Genomic DNA, 14,598 nt, shown 5'->3' with positions numbered 1-14,598 from the left:
AGGCCCTGGCTGAGGCTGCCCCGAGGAGCTGTGGCTGCCCCATCCCTGGCAGTGCCCAAGGCCAGGCTGGATGGGGCTGGGGGCAGCCTGGGCTGCTGGGGGGGTCGTGCCCATGGCAGGGGTGGGACAGGGTGGGCTTCAGGGTCCCTTCCAACCCAAACCATTCTGTGACTCTGTGATAACACGGAATGGATGGCAATGCCAAGTCAGCGCAGGCATCTTGATACTGTGGAAAACTGCATTTCCAGTTATTCTTGCTGTGGGAATTCCTCAGTCCAGCAATCTCACCAAGTTGAAATTATTCTTTATTCTGAATTGGTAAAGAGCAGAAATCAGCATATTTGTATAGTGAGTATACAGTTAACAGTATGTTACCACTAGTACGTGCAACATCCACCGCGAACAGGAGCGCTTAATCAGCAGCACAGAATTTTAGACCTTTCCTGCCACCTTTTTTGGGTGAAACCAGGGCAACTTCTGTGTAATTCTTCCCGATGCATGTTAGTCCTATGTGATTCACTTCACACAGGTTCATACTGATAACCATTTTATTTTCCAGTTTTAGAGTTTTCTTCAATGAAAAATGAAGGGAAAACATGTACTGACAACCAGAAAGTTTAGTAAGAAAACATACCCAAATGCAGTGTGAGCCTCCTGTCAGAAATGGCTGTTTTTCTAAAGGCAGAAGGAGGGAAAAAAAAAAAAAAAGATTAGACCCCTTAGCCCTCGAGGGAGATTTCCCTTTTTGCAGAATTCCCTGTGGCCTCCCTGGCTTTGGACTCTCTACCACTTGCTCTGTGGTGGGGGCTCTTGGGGTCCCTTACTGTTGAACTTCACCTCCTTCGTTTCCACAATAATCCCCCCAAAAAACAGAAAGGTATTAGACAACGCTGATTTCCATCTCACTGGTACTTCAGGTAACAAGCTGGAACAAAGTTCATCCTGCCTTTTTATTTGTTTCTCTATCTCCCATCTTTTACCAAAAAAAAAAAAAAGCATAGAGAATATTAGAACAGGGATATTCCTCCTGTGTCGTAATAATGGTGCATCTAGCTCAGGATTCTGACTCCAACAGTGGTGGTAGGAAAAGCTGTTTAAGGAAAGCACCCAAGTCTGGTCCCTGTCCCTTTGTCCTTTTGTCATTCCCCTCATGCTTCCCTAGCGTGCACAGAAGTTGGATGTCAGAGGGGCCCTGCCTATTCCCTTATTTCCTCTTATTTTGCTTCTTGATTTTGAAGCTTTTTTTTTTTTTTTTAAGCTGCCTTCGGCTTTCATTACTTTCTGGAAGTAGGAGATTGAAAGGAAATGTGGGATGTTTGGGGTAGTATTTTTACATGTGTGTGTTACCAATGCAGTTGAATGAAGGTAAATAGCAGGTGCTTCTCTTTGTTCTGTGAAATACTTTTGATTTTTATTTATTTGTTTTTTTAAGTATTTACGTATAAAGGCAGGGAACATAGCAAAATGGAAATCTGAGTCTAGTTTGTCAGAACATACTTCTACTAACATTGCATTGTTGAATAAGGTCCTTTGCAACAAAATTAATTCAAACTAAATTTGTCACGGTTAAAATACAAACTTTCTTCATTTGAGTAGTAATATATAATATAGTATATAATGCCATAAATGTTAAATTTTTCAGAATTGATTGATTTTTCTCTGCAGAGCTGCAGCTGGAGCACTTACTAAAGACCATATTCTCAACTTAATCTAGAATTTATGGAGAATTTCACTGAGTTTAATAAAAATAGCTTTGGGACTTCCTGAATTCTTTGAGTAATCAGTGGACTTCTGAAACTTACTTTAACTGAAATTCTGTTTGAATGTGTTGGAACAGATTCTGACCCCAAGTCCAGCCCGTGCATGCTACAAAGAAAGATCAAAATGGAGAGCAAAGCAGAAATTGTTTGGCTTAGGAGCAGTGCTGAGTCAGTGTAAACACTGCTGAGCTGCTTCCTTTGCGTAGACTTCAGTAGTCTCCAGCTCAGGTATCATGGAAGGAGCGTGCACATGCGCTTTCAGGATTTCGAGGCTGTATTGCAGTTTGCATATGGCTATGGTAAGTAAGCCTGTGTGCTTCTCTAGAGTCATGGCACAAATGGTTTCGGTCTCAGTCAAACCAGATTTGTAAATTGGTGATCTGTTTTTGTGATCATACCTTACCTCTTTGTCCCAGATCGTTTCTTCTGCTTTGCATCTTTCAAGAGATGCATATTTATATGTGTGTATACACACACATGCACATAATACATGTGTATGTGTGTATATATATTTATATATAAAGTATCTATCACCATATTGATAAATACCCTTTGGAAACCACTCTGATGGTAGGGGTAAGAACAGGAGTGGGCCTGTTAGTACCTTGGCACTTCTGTTTCCAACTAATTTAAAATTAAAAAAAGCAAAAAAAAAAAAAAAAAGCCACAAGGCTTTCCTGCCAGCTTGGCTGGCTGGTGTTTAATGCTGCAACATATTTTAAAATGTTTGTAGGCTGTATTTATATATAGTTTGTTTATAATGTCTTTTTATCTCTGTTAATTGTATGTATTAACATGTTGTGTATCTGCTTTATATGCACATGTATTCTGTTCCATTTACGTACACAGTATAGAAGTAACACAAAGATATATGTCCTTAAAAATCTAAGCTTTTATAAAACTTTGTAGTCATAAGGTATATTTTAACAATAGTACAGTAATGTGATGAGCGAGGTAACGGGGTTTAAGAAAATTCATCTCCAGTTGGATAAGAATTTAACATCCAAATTTCTCCAAAACTTCTCTTGAAATAACTTTAGGAAACAGTTGCATCTATGTATTATGTCCTAGTATTTTTCTGCAGTGGTCCTGTAATGTACAGTATCACCCCTTTTCAGGGAGCACCTCCCATTCACTTCTCCATGGGATCAAAATGTTGTCACATCTTTGGGTGACTTAGGAAATTATTCTCATTTCTTTTTGGACCAGCTTTTCTATTTTCCCCTTCTGTTTTTACAGTATTTCATGGGCCTTAATGTTTTAATCCTTTCTTACTGCAGGAATGGAGAAAGGAAGACAACTCAGCTTCAGGAACGACTGAATTTATTGAAATGGCAGTGAATGACCTCGTTTGCCATGTCACACAACACGATTGCACCATCCGACCCTACTACCCCCACCCCTGTCACTGGATTCCAGGATAGAAATCCAGGCTGCTTGTGCTAGCGTAGATAAAACACTGAGCCTTGCCCACATGTCTTAAGTGCTTCTTTTCTGAACAAGGCAAAGTTAAGGTTTGTAGCCAGCTGTTGAGATACGGCGTTCTCTGGTGTCTTTGTGCCTTGTCCTATCACTCAGAGGGCTTACGAGGACTTGAACCAGTCCCTTTACCCCTGGGCAGTGGTATCTCCAGTGCTCTTATAGTTACTAAGGAGCGTTCTGGCTGCCCTAATTCTCATTTTACATTATTAAAACAGTAATTCTCAAAGGCAGCGCAAGTGATGCCATAGCTTGTTTGAATCTTTGAAGCTCTGTGCATTCCTTCCCGTTTCCTCGGAGTGCAGCTCTCTCGGCGGGGCAGGTTAGAGCCTCGCATGTTGTTGGACTGCTGGTGGCCTTGAGGAAGGAATGTCTGGCCTGAAATTGGCCTCTCCGCATTCATGGTGCCAATACTGACCTTGGCAGAAGAATACTGACCTTGGCTAGTATCTCCTGCATGGAATCTGATTTCCCAGTTTGTCAGTATGCATCCTGGTTTTGGGTGAAGGAATAATGTAAGCTGATGCTTTTAAGACTGCATCCAAGAAGGAATAAGAAGGGAAAAAGACAGGCTTTGCTGAATTGGTGACATTAAGGCAGCCTGACATCATTTGCCTTCTGCAAAGAATAACTGGGTGACAGTCTCAAAGCTGCTGGGTGTTGCATGCAGCAAAAGGAAGGCGCATTTGCCTAGGAGCCCTGGCAGCAGCACTCTTAGCAGCTGCGGGGTAGGAAGCTGACTGAATGGGAGATCTGTAATCCATCTTGCCCCTTTGCTTGATGATGAAGGTGTTACCTAATCCTGAGCATCTTGCAGGATCCAAAGGAGGAAGACACAGGTGATGTCCTACGAATAGGGATGAAACGTTTTTGCTCAGAAATGTTTCAGTGTAGGTGCTAGAATTGGGATCATCTCACCTGCTGCTGGCCACTGCTGCTCTGGCAGCTCGAGCTGGCAGCCCAGGCCTGTCCATCGCCTGCTCCTTATGGAGCTAGCTGAATGAGAAGATCCCTGCAGCAGCTGCAGTTGCCCGCTGTTGGCACTAATAGCTGTGTGAAAGCTGAGTAAGTTATTAAAATGACATGTTGTCATACTGCCTTTTTTTTTTTTTTTTTTTTAAGAATTAAGAATTTTAGAAACTAAGGCTCTGAGGGTGTGCTTTGTGTATGGTCCTGGTGTACCAGCCCTCCACCCTCATGTTACTTGTGCTGATACAAGTAGATAGGGCTTGTTTAAATGAAAAATAACCCCTGCTATTAGGGTTACTTTAAACCTGAATCAGTTGCTGGATCTGTTTCCAGTGTTGTCCCACAGGGATGTACATGCACGTGCTACTGAAGGGGCAGTTCAAGGGTGGGACCAAACAGCTGAGCTTGGGGCTGCTTATGGTGGCGTTGGCATCAAAAGATGTACTCAAACATACTTCGAGTGCGTAGTGTCAGCTGGGTGGCTTGATTCAGCTATAGAGGAACTGTACAGAGAAACTGCCAAGGCTAGAAGGTAAACTGTACAGATGTGAAAGACAGTTGGAGCTGCTTCTTGTTTGAAATTCCCAACGCTGTCATCAGTCTCTATTCCTGGCAAAAGCAAAGCAAAATAACGCACTGGAAAAAAAAGTAACACCGAAACATTAAAGGAGAATAAGAGTAAGTGGAGAGCTAGCATGTGATTGGAGGTGGGGGACGACTGGAGAGCCACAAAAGATAAATATGGAAAATTAGGAAATGAAGGGGGGTTATGGTGCTGTGAGGTGGGATGGAGACTTAATTTTCAGCTGCTGGGAGAATGTGGCATGTTCAGCAAAAAGAAATATGGGTGATGAGAATAAGGGTAATTACACGGAGGTGACCACGGTAGCGGGTGCAAAGCAGAGAAGACTAATGTGCGCTTAGGTGTAACTGCGTAGTTAGAATTGGAGTTCTGGTAGGAAATACCCTAACTCATCAGTATGAATAGAAAATAGCAGTAATAGGCATATGCGTATTAGGGGAATGTGAGACATGCAACTCTAACCCTGTTGATCTCATCTCCACTACACGAAGTGTTTTGATAGGCAGGACATTTACCCCTGCAGAATGCTGAGGTCGGGAGATGAAGGCTGAGGCAGCATCTTCCAAGGGGCTGGGCAGTGTGAAGAGCCGTGACGGGCTTTCTGATTGACCCCCGTAAGGCATAGCCTGAAAGAACTGTTCTTCAGATGTTGAATAACAAATGTAACGATATGGAGGTAAATAGACATGGCTTAAACACATTTTATAACAGACTGTCACAGGTTTATCACAGGGTTTATCACGGGTAGTATCAGTTTGGTGGGTTTCTTTGATAAGAACAAATGCTTTATAAATAAAATATATGAATGCATGAAAGGCAATAACTCCCATTCACCTGAGCTTTTCTAAAGCATTTGATGTGGTGTTGCATAACACTAATAAACTTGGGTAATTCTTATAAATACAAGGAATTGAAGGTACAACGTACTTTAAAGAAGGAGAGCAACAGGGAAAGCTGAGCAGGAGATTCGCAACTGTGAGGACACTACAGTTTTCTTAGCGTCGTGGGCTGAAGCTTTCAAGAAGATAATAATAGGAGGGGGTCCATTTACACGTACTACACCTGCTGTCAGTCTGTATCCCTTGGCCAGGAGATGTATAAGGTTGGGAACTAGGAAATTATTTATGTGAAGGATGTGATCTGTCAATCCATCCTGCCTTGTCTCATGTAGTTTTATGAGAATATAGGGGAAGGCTGTTGGTGGGAACTTGGAAATCTAGATGGGGCTGAGTGATTTCATCCTCAGGGCTTTGTTGCACAGGCAGCAGGAAGGGTCGTTCAGCGATTTCTGTCCTCCTAACAGACTGGAGTGAGCACTGGCAGAGAAGCATTTTGGATGTCCTGTTCCCAAGTGAAGTCTGTGATGGTGTCATCGAGCTCTTCTCCCTTAAGAGGGACTGTATGGAAAGCACCGTGCTCTTAATTTCGACTGTCGGTGTCATTCTGACAGTGAACCGGTTGTGTAATTCAGTGCGTCTGTAGCTGGAGTTGGGACAGAAGGGGAAGTGAGGGCATGGTGAGGCCGAGGATGTAGTGACGTGAATGAGTCATGCACACACACAGATGTTTTACGGGAAGGTCCAGGCTCAGACATCTGCCAGGTGAAGTTAGGTGATCACATTGCGGTAATAACAGGCATGGTTGATTCCTGTCCAAAGCTGGGAGCTGTGATGCTCATCATTGAATTTAGGTTCGTTTTGGAATAATCTTGGTAATACTGGGTTCAAGTAGCTCTTCCTGTGAGACCGTTTTCTTTGTTTGGGCAGCAGAGTGCTGGCATCTCTTATCCCTGCTCCAACCCAGTGCGGAGCAGCCGGAATCGCATGGCTGTTTGTGCACGCAGCAGCGCACGCGCCTCATGCGTTTGCAGGAGGCTGCTCCTCTTCCAGGCTTGCTGCTGGTGGTGTTTTTCCACCTCCTTCTCCAGTGATTATTTTTCTCCTGGCTAAAGCATACTATTGCTATTTGATTATTTTGAGTCTAATGGTCATCACTGTTAATCTCTTCGTAGAGTGATGGTGAGTGTAGTTGTGAATCCAGCTGTCAGGTCCAGTATGTGTGCTCTGCGTTAAATAAAAATGTTTTCTACAGAAGTGTAAATGCTGTGCCATTGAAATTCTGCATTGAGCTGCTCATTGCACTAGAAAAGGAGCACAGAACCTTCCAGAAAAACTAAAACTTCAAACAGAGCCAAGGCTTGTTTTTTGGATTGCAGTGTTTATTAAAGAGTTTGCCAAACATATATCTGTATCTGTGAAATAAGACTGCCTCCATGTATTTTGCTTCCATTTTCATTAGGTCCCTTGCTCAGCTTCCAGAAGCTGATGCTGTAGTTTTGAAAGCCAGAATTGTTGAGCACAAGATTTGGGGATTTTCAACTATTTTATTAAAACAAGAATACACACAAATTAAGAAATATATACGTTATGAAGCTATTGCACATATTTTAAGAAATGGTAGAATTAGCTAGTTGTAAAACTGAACGGCCAAACACATACACAGTGCATTTTGAATAATTCCACATTGTGTAGAATCACAGCACCATGGAGTGGTTTGGGTTGGAAGGGACCTCAAAGCCCACCCTGTCCCACCCCTGCCATGGGCACGACCCCCCCAGCACCCAGGCTGCCCCCAGCCCCATCCAGCCTGGCCTTGGGCACTGCCAGGGATGGGGCACCCACAGCTCCTCGGGGCAGCCTCAGCCAGGGCCTCACCGCCCTCAGGGGGAAGAATTTCTTCCTAATACCTAATCTAAACCTACCCTCTTTTAATTTAAGTCCATTACCCCTTGTCCTGTCACTACACCCCCTGACAAAAGAGTCCCTCCCCCAGCTTTCCTGCAGCCCCTTCAGGTACCGGCAGGCTGCTGTAGGTTCTCCCCGAAGCCTTCTCTTCTCCAGGCTGAACACCCCCAGGTCTCCCAGCCTCAGGTCTCATAGCAGAGCTGCTCCAGCCCCTGAGCATCCCCGTGGCCTCCTCTGGACTCACCCTAAATAGGCCCCTGACCTTATTGTGCTGGGCCCCCAGAGCTGGACGCAGGGCTCCAGGTGGGGTCCCGCAAGGACAGAGCAGAGGGGGACGGTCCCCTCCCTCGGCCTGCTGGCCACGCTTCTGATGCAGCCCAAGATGCAGTTGGCTTTCTTAGACATGTTCACAGACTGGCATTCATAGACTAGCTATTCCATAACGACTGCACTGCTTTAATTCCGTTCTCAAGGAGCATCAGTGAGGAGGTTATATGCTTAAGTCTCAGTGACATCTAAGGACTAAATGCCAGGTGTTGACTAAAGCATGTACTTTTGTTTTTTCACTCAGGGCCTTTAGAGTACAGAAAAGTAGCGCTCTTTTTACACTAATGAGTTTGAGCAGTAAAGTAATGATACTAGGCTTGCATCACCTTAATCTTTCAACCATGGTCTCCCTGTGCAGTATAGAAGTTACTTGACTCTTCTGATTTTTCGCTTCTTGCCCATGAGTTATTGTTGTCTAATTTTTCCTCTCTTCTAGAGTTGATGTGCAGCTTGTTATAGTCTCTTTTTTGAACTTCTTGAGTTCCGAGTTATCACCAGTCTGCTAAGCTAGCACATACTGCACTGTACCTAGCCTGTGTGCCTCCAGTTCTTAGCCTAGGTGTGCCTTAAGCAAATGTACCTTCAGTTTCTGCAACAGCTCGTTATTTTCACCAGCCGTCTCTCGAGATGGAGAGCAGCGCGCACAGCCCAGCTCTGTTCTCACTTGGTATTCCAGGTGGGGATCTGCTGAGGAGAGACAGCAGTGCAGAGCTTCTGCTTGTGTGCTGGGAGAGACCAAAGAGAAGGTCCTCGGAGAGCACCTCTTCCAGTGGGAGCTGTTTGGATGCGACCTGCCTTGAGGAAGGGATGGGGAAAGGAGGAGGGGGCCTTGCTGCTTTGCGTCTTCTGGTTGTGAGGTTCTTGGACCTTTCTCCGTAGCATCCTGTCCGGGCATGATGTGGCAGGCTGGAAGTGCCCGAGCGCAGCTACTCGAGGAGCTGTTCAAGCCCGAGCAGCGTGACTCGGCCGCTTACTGCTGTCGGCTGGTGCCCGGCCGTGTCAGTGCTGTGAGAATTAACTCAGCGTGGCTCACCGAGCTGCTGCTTTTGCTAGATCGTGAGGTGAAAGGGAAGAGGGAGGTTTTCTGATTGCAGATACTGCAGATACGGTTGCAGAAAAGGGGAGATTGCTCAGGTCCATAGGTGGACAAACAGTCTTAACCAGTTCCCGGTGTATTTTTTGTATCTCGCTGGAAAAGAAAGTTGTGGATGAATACATAGAGTCCTGCTTTTGTAACCAGTTATGGGGAAGTGAATAATTGCTACTCGTAAAGCATACATATGAATATTTTATTTCCTACTTAATACTCCATGTATAGGAAATGCAAATTGGTGCCTGTGTTCTTGAAGAACAACTCTTAGCTCCGAATAACAGATGACTGGATGCAGGTATCATCTCAGAAGAGGAGGAATCACCAACATATGGGCAGGAGAAACTAACAGTTAAAGGTTGGGATTGGCATTTTGTTTGGGAGCAGAATTGAGAGGAGTTTTTCCTGGCTAGAACGGAGAAATCAGCACCAGATGTCTTAACAGGATGCAAGCACAAGAAGCATTTGTTCTGTCTGCATCCAGTGATTGCAGGCTGTCAAAGCAAATAACTGTAATTGGGACACGGCATTAGGGAGACAGACGTAAAGGCAGCAAAATGGAGTTCAGATATCTAAAGACAGGACAGCCTTCTGAGGATGGGGGAGCGTGATGTTGCTCTTCGTGTTTTAGCACCAGAACGCGGTTTGAGGTAATGCTCTGCAGATGAGTGAAGATTTCAGGAATATTTAAAGGGAATCAAGGAGGAGAATGGCCAAATATCCACTTTGTTGTGGTTCTGCACAAGGAAGGACAGTGAGTAGAAGATTTTTGAGGTGAGATGGCCAGGTAAGTAAGGCAGCAGTTTGGGCTGGGTGTACTGTTCAACCCTATTGTTCTTTCCTGTCTGCATTGACATGCTGTTTGGGTAGTCTGTCTCTTAAAATCCAAACCAAAATCTGTTCTTGGAAACGAGAGTCTGAAGGCTCAGCATTCTAAAAATAAATCTCACCGCTCAGATGTGTACTTCAGAATGGGATTCATTCTACTGATTCAGATAATTAAAAATATCAGCACCCAGTCCGAGGCTATCTAAGAGACTTCAGAAGACAATTAATCTGATCCTAAAATGAGAGTAACTGCTTATAAAAGTGCTAGTCTCCCACTGTTGGCTACGGGGGACTTCATTTGTGTGTTTAAATAACACACGTCACTAGAGACCGAAGGTAAGTATTGGTTGCGTGCCTGAGTGCCAGGATGCTTGCGCAGGCACGAGACGAGCTGGCTCCCTGAAGGGGATTTTGGAGCCTCTTACCCAGGGATGTTGCTGCTTTCTCTCCACTTTGAAGACACGTGAGTTGGGAAACAGAGGATGTCAAACACAGTGAGATGGAAGAAGATGCAGAATTGCCCAAAGTTGTCCAGACCCAGACTGCTGAGTCCATAAAGCATCTCTGCACCGCGTGCTGGGGCTTGTGCCTGCGTGAGCAGTAACAAAGCCTGTGCTTAGCTGGGGGCTGATGCACTCTGCTGGGTGGCTGCTTTGCTCTTTAGGATGGTGATGTGTCTGAACGTAATTTATTAGCAGATTTAGCATAACTAATTAGCAGATTTATATCCCTTATGAAGGGTTCAAATGCAAAGTGTACCTGAACTTCTGTTGTGCAACCCCAGCCATTTGCAGATGTCATTGTTAACACAGACACATCCATGCCACGTCTTTTTTTTTGATCTCATACCACTCCATCATCAGGAGGATCTGCTAAATGAGATGGGGTGTAGCTGATGGTTGTGCGGTGAGGAGCAGCTGCCCAAGTGCCCTGGCGGAGGTTGCTCGAGTGTGAGGACACAGGAGGTGCGCCCTGACGTTCCCGAGGAGCAGAAGCCATTCACGGGCTGCTGCTGGGGAATGGTGCTTTGCACAGCTCCCGTTGTTTGCATGCTGCATGGGCACGAGGTTTGGAGGACAGGGGCACTTCATTAATTTCCCGCGCTGTGGGCACTTGTTGGGGGGAGTTTGAATACTTGTATGGTTTGAGGGGAGCTGGAGGATGCATGGCTTGTACAGGTATTTAATGTATATTGCATCAGGGTGAGGAAAACAAAGAGCAAAGGGGAAAAAGGTCATCTAAGTTCTTGTTTATACAAACTTCCATCACCAGGTGTTCTTAGGTAGTTAATTCCTTAAATATCTTGTATGCAGAAAAGGACAGAAGGGATGCCACTTTAGAGCTTCAGCAGCTCAGGAGCAGATGTATGGCCACGTTCTGCCATAAGCAGTAGGGACTAAAATGACATATTCATAGTTTCTAGAAAGTCTGTCATCACATGAGACAAAATGAAAAATTCCACGAGGAAATAAGTACCAACAGTGACAGGTGTGAGGCAAACGACAGGTAAAAGTCTCTTAAGACATAGCAAGAGGCAAAGACAGACAAGTCTGACCACACGTTCATGAGGGAGACATATACTCCTAAAAGAAGTAGTTTGGGTAGGCTACATGCTGCTAATTTATAGTTTCAATTAACCCACATGTATCACTTAGAACTGCTTGGAAATCTTTTACAGAGAAAGCTGTTGTTCTAATAGACTTAAATAAAGACTTTCGAAACTTCTTGTGGAATGGAATTTTCAAAAAGTCATCCTAGAAAACTTCCATGGGGTAATTTTGAAACTGATATGATTTAATATTCTTTTTTTTTTTTTTTGTCTGCTTTTCACATCTGCTATTTTGACTTTATTTTGCCACGTGCTACAATGTTGAGTTATTTTGTTCTTTTTCAGTTTCAGTAAAACGCAAACCAAAGTACATTCTGTTCTGGAAGAAGGGAAAAAAAAGGTGGCAGCGCTCTCTACTGACTCTGTGTACTGTCTGGATTGTTATTTGCTATGCCGCTATTATGTCACTTCACTTAAATCCTAAAAAAATGTAAAAATAACATGAAATGAAGCTCCATGATCAAAACTAATGACTATTTTATAAATTCAGAAATGTAAAAATAATTCATGCTCTAGAAAACAGCTAATAGTGAGAACAGGAGGGCAGCCCGTTGTTAAGATCGAGGCAGCCTCATCGTGGACTGTAGGAAGAAGCGTTCTTGGGTAAGGATTTCACTCAAGCTGAAGGGTCAGACTGATGAAAAATTTGACTAAGCTTAGTGTTTATTGTGACTCATCCTCAAATTCCCCAAACCCACTGGTGAAATTTATTCCCTCGTCAAAGCTCGTATAGCCAAGTAGATGGCTTTTATGCCAGGATTTTGGGAGGTACTGTAAAGCGAAGAAGTTCTACTTTTTGTTTAATAACCAAAAAACAAACAAAAAGACCCACCATAAACGTCTTTCACAAGGATTTTAGTTTACAGAAGCAGCTTTCAGTGATTTTTCTCGGTGAGAGTAGTCCGTGGGTAACAGCCAAGTTCCTTTGCCCAGTTGCTCTCCAACTTCATTATGACAGGGTACACGCAAGCCGTAATCGGGGGGACATTACATCACGGCATCGGGGGAGCTCTTACATTTCTAGGAAAAACAGTGATTCCCAGGACAGAGGTTGAGATTTGGGGCTTGTGCTCTTTGTGTTCACCAGAGCTTATGGTTTAGTATGTGTGCTTTGCGTGGCCTGTTGGAAGCACAACAGAAGCAGATTGATGTTTTCATCGCTAGAGCAGAGATGTACATTTTTGTTTCTTATGGGTAGCTGGGCATAAATAGTTAATATTTATCATAAATATATATTTAGAAAAGGTATGAAGGTACAGTTTATCAGTTGGTAGGATGTAAGGACTTTCTTTGAGGGTAGAGCTTTCCATTTGCTAAGCAAAATTCCTTGATTTGCCCAATGTGAGCACGTTCCACCCTGCACTTGTGCTCCTGGACGTAGGCAGCCAGGAGCAAAGCTGCTTCTGATGCTGCCCAGTGACCGTCCAGCCTCTGTGCTTCTTCTGGAAATCTCATCCCTCAGCTGCTGGTGAGCTGGCATTGTTCTGTATGCCCAAAGTCTTGCTGACATTTTGGGGTTCGATGGATGCCTGCCTGTGTTCAGCTTTGGCAAATGAAGGCTGTCGTTCCCTACTGAGCAGCTAGAAATGAATAAATGTTCCCCCAGCAGCAGTTTATTGAAAGTACAAGCGGCGTTGGGATGGTACCATCCCAAGGACGTCAGAGGCAGTGGATGCCTTGCTAGCGGCTCAACTCAGGCATTCGGTAACTGTTTCCTAATTTTTTCCACATTTTATTCCTGTTGGAATGTATTAAGTTGCTTGTGCCTCTTTGCAGTGCGGAAGAGGATGCACTATCCTTTGCTGCCTGTGGCTTTTCTACGCCAGTATTGATGGCTTCAGGTGGCCATCAGACTTCCAGAAACTTATGAATTATTTTCCCTGTTTCTTCTTGTTAGAGGGGCAGTGACTACATCCACTGTCCTTGGCCATTGGCTCCCAGTTTTCTTTTTAAGACTGGTGGACTGTTAATGCTCTCCTATCCTGTATTTATTATAAGGTCTGAGGCTTTTTTTTTTTTTAACCCTGATAGAACAATGTCCTTGCTGCTGATTTCAGAACTGGAGCTTATCTACTAAAACAGATCTCACCAAGTAGCGGGAGATGTTATTGATGCTTGACAAATCATAGAATCATAGAATATCCAGAGTTGGAAGGGACCCACGAGGATCATCAAGTCCAACTCCTGACACCACACAGGCCTACCCAGAAATTCAGAGCATGTGACTAAGAGCACAGTCGAATCGCTTCTTAAATTCAGGCAGGCTTGGTGCAGTGACTCCTTCCCTGGGGAGCCTGTTCCAGTGGGCGACCACCCTTTCGGTGAAGAACCTCTTCCTGATGTCCAGCCTAAACCTCCCCTGCCTCAGCTTGACACCATTCCCCCGGGCCCTATCACTGGTGATTAAGGAGAATAGGTCGGTGCCTGCCCCTCCACTCCCCCTCCTGAGGAAGTTGTAGACCGTGATGAGGTCCCCCCTCAGCCTCCTCTTCTCCAGGCTGAACAGGCCAAGAGACCTCAGCCGCTCCTCATACATCTTCCCCTCTAGGCCCTTCACCATCTTCGTCGCCCTCCTCTGGACACTCTCCAACAGTTTTACATCCTTTTTGTACTGTGGTGCCCAGAACTGCACATAGTGCTCGAGGTGAGGCCGCACCAGCGCAGAGCAGCGCGGGACAATCACTTCCCTCGACCGACTAGCAATGCTGTGCTTGATGCACCCCAGGGTACGGTTGGCCCTCGCACACCAGGATGGTTGGCTCTCCTGCTGCCAGGGCACGCTGCTGGCTCACATTCAACTTGCTGTCAACCACAACCCCCAGATCCCTCTCTACAGGACTGCTCTCCAGCGTCTCATCGCCCAGTCTGTACGTATAGCCAGGGTTGCCCCATCCCAGGTGCAGGACCCGGCACTTGCTCTTGTTAAACTTCATGTGGGTGGTGATTGTCCAGCTCTCCAATCTGTCCAGAGCTCTCTGCAAGGCCTTTCCACCCTCAACCAAGTCTACAACTCCTCCAAGTTTGGTGTCGTCGGCAAATTTGCTCAAAACACCTTCTAGTCCTACATCCAAATCATTTATAAAAACGTTGAAGAGGGCTGGCCCTAAAACGGAGCCTTGAGGGACCCCACTGGTGCCCATGAAAACAAATCACAATACTTGCAACTTCTCAGGCAAACCACGCAGGTTTCTGTTTACTCTGCCAGTTCT

The sequence above is a fragment of the Anser cygnoides genome, chromosome 27 (genome assembly GCF_040182565.1).
Source record: "Anser cygnoides isolate HZ-2024a breed goose chromosome 27, Taihu_goose_T2T_genome, whole genome shotgun sequence".
In the NCBI taxonomy this organism is placed as follows: Eukaryota; Metazoa; Chordata; class Aves; order Anseriformes; family Anatidae; genus Anser; species Anser cygnoides.
Note: the sequence above shows the minus strand (reverse complement) of the source record.